The sequence below is a fragment of the Rhinoderma darwinii genome, chromosome 1 (assembly GCF_050947455.1).
Source record: "Rhinoderma darwinii isolate aRhiDar2 chromosome 1, aRhiDar2.hap1, whole genome shotgun sequence".
Classification (NCBI taxonomy): domain Eukaryota; kingdom Metazoa; phylum Chordata; class Amphibia; order Anura; family Rhinodermatidae; genus Rhinoderma; species Rhinoderma darwinii.
The window spans coordinates 326,790,404-326,801,236 of record NC_134687.1 but is presented as its reverse complement, the minus strand read 5'-3'; positions in this window follow the sequence as shown (position 1 = coordinate 326,801,236).

Here is a 10,833-nt window from a genome sequence, read left to right as displayed (position 1 = left end):
TCAGATTAGAAGAACTGAGTTACCTTTCACATAGGAATATGGGCAAATACTATAGAATATGGCATCCCTGGCTGAACTTTCTTAAAGATCCTGGCGGATATATGGCCTGTCTGGGTGATTGACATAACCTGCAAAATCAAATGTCTAGTTAGTTATGAGAGTTTGGGCTAATCCCTAAACAAGCACTAACATTTTTTCAAAGATACGTTAGAAAGGTTATGTGTAGATATGTAGGATATTTCTCTGTATTATTCAATACAACTCTGTTGGTATATGAGACTTGTCACTTTGAAATTTTGGACATTTTCTGTTATCATTTCTGTATAAATGTCAAAGTATATTCCACCTTGTATGTGATGTATAACACTTTTGATGGAAAAAACTGGAAAACCAATAAACAAAGTTTTGAGAGAAAAAGTCGCATGTATGCCAAAATAGTACCGATACAAACTACAACCCGTCCCGCAAAAAACAAGCCCTTCCACACCGCTTTTTTGACTGAAAAATGAAAAAGTTATAGCTCTCAGAATATGGTGACACAAAAAGTTATTTTATTGCGCAAATACTGCAAAACATAAAAAAAACTATATACATATGGTATCGCCGTAATCGTACCAACCCGCAGAATAAAATATAATTGTCATTTATAGCCCAGGGTAAACGCCGCAAAAAATAAATAAAAGTCATTGTCAGAATTGATGGATTTTTCGTCACCTGGCTTGCCGAAAAATGTAATAAAAAGTGATCAACAAAATTGCATGTACCCCAAAATGGTACCAATGAAAATTACAGATTGTCCCGCAACAACTAAGCCCTCACGCAGCTTCGGTGGTGAAAAAATAAAAAAAGTACCGGCTCCCAGCTTATGGCGATGCAAAATGTGCAGAGCGTTCCAAAAGTGGATAAGATCGGGTGCCATTTATAAGTGCGACACTGGCCACATATCTGCGGATTATTATTTATTTACCCCATTATTATACCCTCTTATTATGCCCTGATGTACTCTGCCCAGCCTAAATATGCCCCCACATTATAAACTGAAATACCAGCAAAACGCAAGAGCTACTACGAAGCAAAATCTGCGCTCCAAAAGCCAAATGGCGCTCCCTCCCTTCTGAGCCCTACAGCGTGCCCAAACAGGCGTTTACGTCCACCGATATGGCATCGCCATTCCCGCGAGAACCTGGTTAATATTTTATGAGGTATTTGTGGCACAAATTGGGCACAAAATATAGTGCACTAAAATGGCACATCAGCGGAAAATTTTAATTTTCACTCTGCACCATCCACTTTGCGCACCATGACTTAATAGCATGTTGTGGTGTGGGGGGTGATATATGGAGCGTCTCACGCACTGAGCCCGCGCCATACGCTGCGGGTGTCAGCTGTGTATTACAGCTGACACCCGGGACTAACGGACAGAAACAGCGATCGCGCTGTTACAGGAGCCTGTAAAAATCACAATATACTGCAATTCATTAGTGTTGCAGTGTATTCTACCAGTGATCTGGCTCTACCTAACAATTTAATAAAAGTGCTCAAAAAGTCTTATGTACCAAAAAATGGTACCAATAAAAACTACAGCTCGTCCCGCAAAAAATAAGCCTTCCCACCACTCTATTGATGGAAAAATAAAAAAGTTGTGGCTCTCGGAAAGCGGGGAGGAAAAATGAAAAAGAAAGAGCAAAACATGGATCAGTTTGGAAAGGGTTAATTACTTTCTAATGAAAAAACATTTATGACCACATGTGGGGTATTGCCGTACTCGGGAGAAATTGCTTTACAAATGTTGGTGTGCATATTCTCCTTTATCCTTTGTGAAATTGAAAAAATTCAACATTTAAGTGGAAATAATGTTGATATTAATTTTCACGGCCTAATTCTAATAAATTCTGCAAGAGAATTGTGGGGCCTAAATGCTCACTATACCCCTAGATAGAGTCCTTAAGTGGTGTAGTCTCCAAAATGGCGTTACTTTTGGGGGGCTTCCACTGTTTCGGTCTCTCAGTGGCTTTGCAAATTCGACATGACACCCAAAAACTATTCCAGCTAAATTTGAGCTCCAAAAGCAAAATAGTGCTCCTTCCCTTCTAAGCCCCGGTGTGGGTCCAAACAGCAGTTTATTACCACATATGGGGTATTTACGTAATCAGTCTAAATTGTTTTACAAATGTTGGGGTGCTTTTTCTCCTTTATTCCTTGTAAAAATTAAAAATGTCTAAGTTCTTACAGAAAAAAAGTAGATTTTTACCTTTACAGACTAATTCCAATGAATTCAGCAAAACAACTGTGGGGTCAAAAATGCTAACTTTACCCCTAGAAAAATTCCTTGAGGGGTGTAGTTTCGAAAAGGGGGTCACTATTGGGGAGTTTCCACGGTTTTCATTCCTCCAGTGCATTGCAAACGCGACACGGCACTGAAAACTATTCCAGCAAAATCAGAAATCCAAATGGTGCTCCCTCTCTTCTGAAGCCTGCTTTGGTCCAAACAGCAGTTTTTTACCACATATGGGGTATTGCTATAATCGGAGGAAATTGCTTTACATATGTTGGGGTGTTTTTTCTACTTTATTCCTTGTAAAAATTTACAATTTCTACGTTTTTTCTCAAAAAAAGTAGATTTTCATCTTCACATACTAATTCAAATAAATTTAGCAAAAAAACCTGTGTGTTCAAAATGCTAACTATACCCACAGATAAATTCCTTGATGGGTATAGTTTCCAAAATGGGGTCACTTTTGGGGGTCTTTACTGTTTTGGTACCACCAGACCTATTCAAACCTGACATGGTGCCTAAAATATATTCTAAAAAAAGGAGCCCCCAAAATCCACTAGGTGCTCCTTTGCTTCTGAGGCCGGTGTTTCAGTCCATTACCGCACTAGGACCACATGTGGGATATTTTTAAAAACTGAAGAATCTGGGCAATAAATATTGAGTTGCATTTCTTGGGTAAAACCTTCTGTGGTACAGAAAAAATGTATTACAAATTAATTTTCGAAAAAAAATAATGAAATTTGTACATTTCACCTCTACATTGCTTTAATTCCTGTGAAACGCCTAAAGGGTTAAAACACTTTCTGAAAGCTGTTTTGAATACTTTGAGGGGTGCACTTTTCAAAATGGGGTGATTTATGGGGACTTTATAATATATAAGGCCCTCAAAACCACTTCAGAAGTGAACTGGTCCCTGAAAAAATAGGCTTTTGAAATGTTCTTGAAAATATGAGAAATTGCTGCTAAAGTTCTAAGCCTTGTAACGTCCTAGAAAAACAAAAGAATGTTCAAAAAACAATGCAAACATAAAGTAGACATATGGGAAATATAAACTAGTAAGTATTTTGTGTGGTATTACTATCTGTCTTATAAGGAAATACATTTAAATTTAGAAAAATGAAAATTTTTGCTAATTTTCTCTAAATCTTGGTGTTGTTTACAAATAAATATTGAATTTATCGACTAAATTTTTTCCCTAACATAAAGTACAATATGTCACGAGAAAACAATCTCAGAATCACTTGGATAGGTAAAAGCATTCCGGAGTTATTACCACATAAAGTGACAAATGTCAGATTTGAAAAATTGGCTTCGTCCTGAAGGCCAAAACAGGCTCAGTCCTGAAGGGGTTAAGGAAATGTACTTGTCACAGCATATTACACTACAATGTTGCAATTAGTGAAAATTCATGCATAAAACAATCTCAAATATATACAATAGTAGTAAACATCAATCATTGTGGAGATTCACAGTTTTGTCCAATTAATACCTGCATACAATACCAACATAGTACATCAATACAGTACTCAATTATTATCCACATACAGTTATTAATACAGTGAAGGAAATAAGTATTTGATCCCTTGCTGATTTTGGCCACTGTCAAAGACATGAACAGTCTAGAATTTTTAGGCTAGGTTAATTTTACCAGTGAGAGATAGATTATATAAAAAAAGAAAAACAGAAAATCACATAGTCAAAATTCTATATATTTATTTGCATTGTGCACAGAGAAATAAGTATTTGATCCCCTACCAACCATTAAGAGTTCAGCCTCCTCCAGACCAGTTACACGCTCCAAATCAACTTGGTGCCTGCATTAAAGACAGCTGTCTTAAATGGTCACCTGTATAAAAGACTCCTGTCCAAAGACTCAATTAATCAGTCTGACTCTAACCTCTACAACATGGGCAAGACCAAAGAGCTTTCTAAGGATGTCAGGGACAAGATCATAGACCTGCACAAGGCTGGAATGGGCTACAAAACCATAAGTAAGACGCTGGGTGAGAAGGAGACAACTGTTGGTGCAATAGTAAGAAAATGGAAGACACACAAAATGACTGTCAATCGACATCGATCTGGGGCTCCATGCAAAATCTCACCTCGTGGGGTATCCTTGATCCTGAGGAAGGTGAGAGCTCAGCCGAAAACTACACGGGGGGAACTTGTTAATGATCTCAAGGCAGCTGGGACCACAGTCACCAAGAAAACCATTGGTAACACATTACGCCGTAATGGATTAAAATCCTGCAGTGCCCGCAAGGTCCCCCTGCTCAAGAAGGCACATGTACAGGCCCGTCTGAAGTTTGCACATGAACATCTGGATGATTCTGAGAGTGATTGGGAGAAGGTGCTGTGGTCAGATGAGACTAAATTTTAGCTCTTTGGCATTAACTCAACTCGCCGTGTTTGGAGGAAGAGAAATGCTGCCTATGACCCAAAGAACACCGTCCCCACTGTCAAGCATGGAGGTGGAAACATTATGTTTTGGGGGTGTTTCTCTGCTAAGGGCACAGGACTACTTCACCGCATCAATGGGAGAATGGATGGAGCCATGTACCGTCAAATCCTGAGTGACAACCTCCTTCCCTCCACCAGGACATTAAAAATGGCTCGTGGCTGGGTCTTCCAGCACGACAATGACCTGAAAAATACAGCCAAGGCAACAAAGGAGTAGCTCAAAAAGAAGCACATTAACCCCTTAATGACCGGGCCTGAAAAGACCTTAATGACCAGCTAAATTTTTCTGTTTTTGACTCTCTGCGTTTCAGCAGCCATAACTTTTTTATTTTTTCATTGACGTGGCTGTATGAGGCCTTGTTTTATGCGAGAGAAATAGTATTTTATTTTTCCCACAGTTTGGGGGTAAAAAATTTTTTTTTTACGGCGTGAATATAGGAAAAAGCGATTCTCGGAATAGTTTTTTTTGTTTATTTTTTATCCCGTTCACGTTTCACGCTAAATAACCCATTAGATTAATTCTTCAGGTTATTACGGTCGTGTAGATACCTAATATGCGTAGGTTTTTTGTTTTTATTTAGGGTAGGGGCAATAAAATGTATTTAATGCAAAATAAAGACTCTTTTTGGCACTTTTTTTTATTTATTTGTTTTGTTACTTTTTTTTTTTTTAATCCAATCAAGGGATAACTTTATTTGCAACTTTATTTTTTACTTGTAATGTATTAGCATACTTCTGTACGCTAATACATTACACTGTGTCACTATGACACAGGCTGCTGATCGGGCAGCACATAGTGTGCCCGAACAGCAGGCACACGGAACAGACAGCCCTGGGGTCCTTTGTAGGTCCCCAGGACTGACTGCAGAGGGATTCCCCGGTGTTTGATCGCATCACTGGAATCCCGGTGATGCGATCAAAGAGGGAAATTCCCTTTGATCATGCCGCGGTCACGGACCGCGGTAATCAAAGGGTTACACAGCTGGGGTCCGAATGTTTGCCGACCCCAGCTGTGTTCAGGAGGCTGCTCTAAGATCAGGAGCTGTTAGTTACAGCACCTGCTTAGAGGATGAGCGCTCACACGAGCGCTCACCAGCCTGATCTACAGCGACGCCAAAAGACGTCCCTGTAGACTAAGCACCTGCACCGCCTGACGTCAAAAGACAGTGGGCGGTCGGGAAGGTGTTAAGGTCATGGAGTAGCCTAGCCAGTCTCCAGACCTTAATCCCATCGAAAACCTATGGAGGGAGCTGAAGATCCGAGTTGCCAAGCGACAGCCTCGAAATCTTAACGATTTACACGTGATCTGCAAAGAGGAGTGGGCCAAAATTCCATCTAACATGTGTGCAAACCTCATCATCAACTACAAAAAACGTCTGACTGCTGTGCTTGCCAACAAAGGTTTTGCCACCAAGTATTAAGTCTTGTTTGCCAAAGGGATCAAATACTTATTTCTCTGTGCACAATGCAAATAAATATATATAATTTTAACTATGTGATTTTCTTTTTTTTTTACTATATAATCTATCTCTCACTGGTAAAATTAACCTAGCCTAAAAATTCTAGACTGTTCATGTATTTGACAGTGGGCAAACTTACAAAATCAGCAAGGGATCAAATACTTATTTCCTTCACTGTAAATACCGCTGTGATTCAGGACTTATTTATTGCCACTACCACAGTACAATTATTGCTGCTATTTAATGCTTCCGGCCACACACAATAGTTAATGCTGCCACCCACCCCCAGAACAAATGCTACCAACCACATATAGTACAATGTACACATCTACCTTGGATCCTCACAGATTTAGTCAAATTTGAAAGGAAATGTTTCTTGAATGCACCGTAAGTCAATGGGGTCCATCCGACACTGCTGGTATCTGTTATTTGATGGATCCAGCATTGTGTTATGTCTTCCATTATAAACGGAAGACCAGATGCAGATGTGACCAGAACTTTATGCCTCCACCCACACACCGTGCAATTAATACAGCCACCCAATCCCAGTACAATTAATGCAGCCACACACAATAGACTTAAAGTACAATTAATACACAGGATTTGACATAAATGTCTGATTGCTGGGTTTCCCCATAATAGTGACAACTGGGGTCCATTGACACTTTCACTTTTCATTAAAGTCAATGAGGAGTGATGGAAACCCTTTCTCCAGGCTGTTAGATTTTGATGGGTTTTAGGCAGTTGGTGGAGGTCTCAGTGAACAAACTCCTGCCAATCAGAAATGTATGACATATCTAAAGGATATGCCATAAATGTCTATGCTAGGAATACCCCTTTAATGCCTCCTAAAAATCCATGTTAGGGCTTATTCACATGCTTCAGTTTTGTCATTGTTTCTGTTTGTTTTCTTGTCATGATCTTGCAACAGATCAAAACCGCAACGTGTGTATAGGTGACAACACTGATTATTAAGAGGCATATCCAAATGTACAGAAGAAAAAAAAGAAAACCTATATATGCCTCATATTAATGTATACAGAGAAAGAGTCTTTTAGACATTTGTTAGTCCAAAGATATAAATTTTATTATTCCACATATAGGAAACCCTCCCAAAGATACCCATACAAATATATACAGAATTAAAACATACTTAAAATTGAACAAACTCCGAGATCATCAAATAACCACCATAGCCTATTTGTTATAATAGTGCATAATGTACAGGTAAATGTACAGACATGCCACATCCAAATACAGTACATACACATGTATACATGCACATACATATAGATAAGCATAGAAACACATACAGACAGGCACAGTTACAAAGCAGTTCCTTCCTCGGGACTTCCTCTACATGCCCGGATGTATCGTAGCGAAAGTAGCCATTTTCTTCCCCCGTGTCTTTTATGACATTGCACTGGAGAAAGGAGGGAGAGGTGAAGTTGCGCTGCATATACTGGCTTTCGCCGTTCATCACAGTATTATCGCGGTTTTGCTATGGTTTTCTGAAAAATGCTGAGAGACCACGATAATACTGTGATGAATGGAGAAACTGGTTGTCTCTCACGTACCTCCTTGATCAATGTCTGGTACCCCTGTCTTTTAAATTGTACTTTTGGGAGTGGTGACTGCCTCCTTGTTGGTCGTGCACTCCTCCAATCTGTCCAAGGCTGTTTTTAATAAGAGCAGAATAAAGCTGGTTCCTAACTTTTCGGAATTATTTTTTTAGTTCTCGGCCCAAGAGTGAGTCTCCTGTTGTACAGGTATAATGTTTAGTGTAGGAGGCCTGCATGAGGTCACTTTGCTATTGCAGGTGGGCTTGCACAATTTAGTAAAAATGTTTGCACATTTATAAGTATAATATATATAGCAGTAATGCAATTTGAATGAATCCATATATTCAACATTTGCATATACACTACATGGACAAAAGTATTGGGAAACGTACAAATTACACCTATAGGAGCTTTTATGACGTCCCATTCTAAAATTTGAAGGCATTACAGTGGAGTTGGTCCCCCTTTGCAGCTAAAGCAGCTTCCACTCTGGGAAGGCTTTCTACAAGATTTTGGAGAGAGTCTGTGCCCACTTATCCAGAAGAGGATTTGTGAGGTCAGACTGATGTTAGATGAGAGGGCCTGGTTCGCAATCTCCATTCTAGTTCATCCCAAAGGTGTTCGATGGGGTTTAGGCAGGGGCGTAGCTAAAGGCTCATGGGCCCTGGTGCAAGAATTCAGCTTGGGCCCCCCTACCCCTCCCCATCACCACAAGAGCCCTGTCGCGCCTATGGCCAGCTGCCTTGCCCAACAGCCCTCCCAGTATAATTCCCCCCATAGCCGCCCCCACACAGTACAATGCTCCCCATTAGCTGCTCCCATACAGTATAATGCTCCCCGTAGCTGCCCCCATACAGTATAATGCTCCCCATAGCTGCCGCCATACAGTATAATGCTCCCATAGCTACCCCCCCACAGTTTAATGCCCCATACAGTATAATGCCCCCTATAGCAGTCCCCATACAGTATACTGCCCCTCATAAATTCCCCCATACAGTATAATGCCCCCATAGCAGCCCCATACAGTATAATGCCTCCATAGCTGCCCCATACAGTATAATGCCCCTCATAAATTCCCCCATACAGTATAATGCCCTCCATAGCAGCCCCATACAGTATAATGCCCCTCATAGCTGCTCCCACACAGTATAATGCCTCCTTAGCTGCCCCACACAGTATAATGCCCCCATAGCAGCCCCATACAGTATAATGCTGCCTTTAGCTTCCCCCACACAGTATAAAGCCCCCATAGCTGTCTCCCTACAGTGTAATGCCCCCATAGCTTCCACCATATCAGCCCCCCAGACAGTATAATGCCCCCATAGCAGACCCCATACGGTATAATGTCCCCCATAGCTGCCCAACACAGTATAATGCCCCCATAGCAGCCCCATACAGTATAATGCCCCTCATAGCTGCCACATTATCAGCCCCCCAGAGAGTATAATACCCCTCATACATGCCACCATATAAGCCCCCCTCCTTATACAGTATAATTCCTCCAAAGTTACTTACCTTTCCCCGTTCCCACGACAGGTGGAGGGGATCCTTCTCCTTCTTTGCCCTGTGTTATGAGTGACTCGGCACAGACAGGCGCGATGACGTCCCTAAATCGTGCCTGCCTGCTAATAGCTCACAGCACAGTGAATGCTAGAGGAAGGAGCCGTCAGCTCCTTGCTCCAGGATTAAATTCAACTGGATCTGCGTCCTGAGGACACAAATACAGTTGGAAGCAGGACCTCGGTGAGTGGTTCGCGACCCCCCGGAGTTCTTCACATGACACCCCAGGGGGAGTGCGACCCACAGTTTGTAATGTATTGTGTCGTGCAGTTTGTGTTTGCGGTGGAGAGAGGAGAGGGGGGCCTGTCATTTAAAGCCCCCCTCTCCTCTCTCGACTGCAAACACAGACAGTACAATACAACAGACAGTACAATATAACACACATACATTACGGGCCCCCTCTGCAGCTCACCTGCAGTCTTCCATGCTCTTCCGCATTGGCTCTTCCACAGCTGGAACGCCCCCTCACGTGACGTCACAGTCACATGTTACACTGAGTGTACCATGTGACTGTGACGTCTAAACAAACCATGCCCGTAATCAGGAAGTGCTGGCATCACGGCACATACAAAGTTTGTATCAGCACGCTGCGTGGCAACGGGGGGCCTGCGGTCCCCCCAGGTTTGGGTGCCGGTCGCAACTGTGACCGCTGCGACCCCTAAAGCTACGCCACTGGGTTTAGGTCAGTGCTCTATGCGGGCCAGTGAAGTTCTTCCACACCAACTCACCCAACCATGTCTTTATGGACCTTGCTTTGTGCACTGTTCCCACAAAGTTGGAAGCACACAATTATCCAAAATGGCTTGGTTTGCTAAAGCATTAAGATTTCCCTGCACTGGAACTTAGGGGCCTAGGCCAACCCTTGAAAAACAGCCCCAACGTATTATCCCTCCTCCACCAAACTTTACAGTTGGCCCAATGCAGTCAGGCAGGTAACGTTCTCCTGACATTCGCCAAACCCAGACTCGTCCATCAGACTGCCAGATAGAGAAGCGTGTTTCTACTGCTCCAGAGTCCAGTGGCAGCGTGCTTTACACCACTCCGTCTGAAGCTTGGCATTGTGCTTGGTGATATAAGGCTTGCATGCAGCTGCTCGGCCATGGAAACCCATGCCATGAAGCTCCATACAGTTTTTGTGCAGGTGCTAAGGCCAGAGGAGGTTTGGAGCTCTGCAGTTACTGAGTCTGCGGGACATGAGGTCAGTGATCTAAAATTTTGGATCGTTGACCACATACCTATACATCGGAGGGGTGGAGACCGAATCTTGCGACTTAAACGTAGGGAGTTTGAGTGGATTTTTAAGTTAAACTCCCTATCTCCACAGGGTTTAAACATAGATTTCAAAGTTGGTGCGGCCATGAGATATTGATATCATCCTATATACTGCTGTTCGTTCTGTTTACGATACCTTCTTTGATCTCTATATGTCATCTTTCTTTGTATGTAAAATTTGAACACACTTTTTTGCATAATGAGATGATATATATTTATAACATACATAATCTTTATTTTTTAT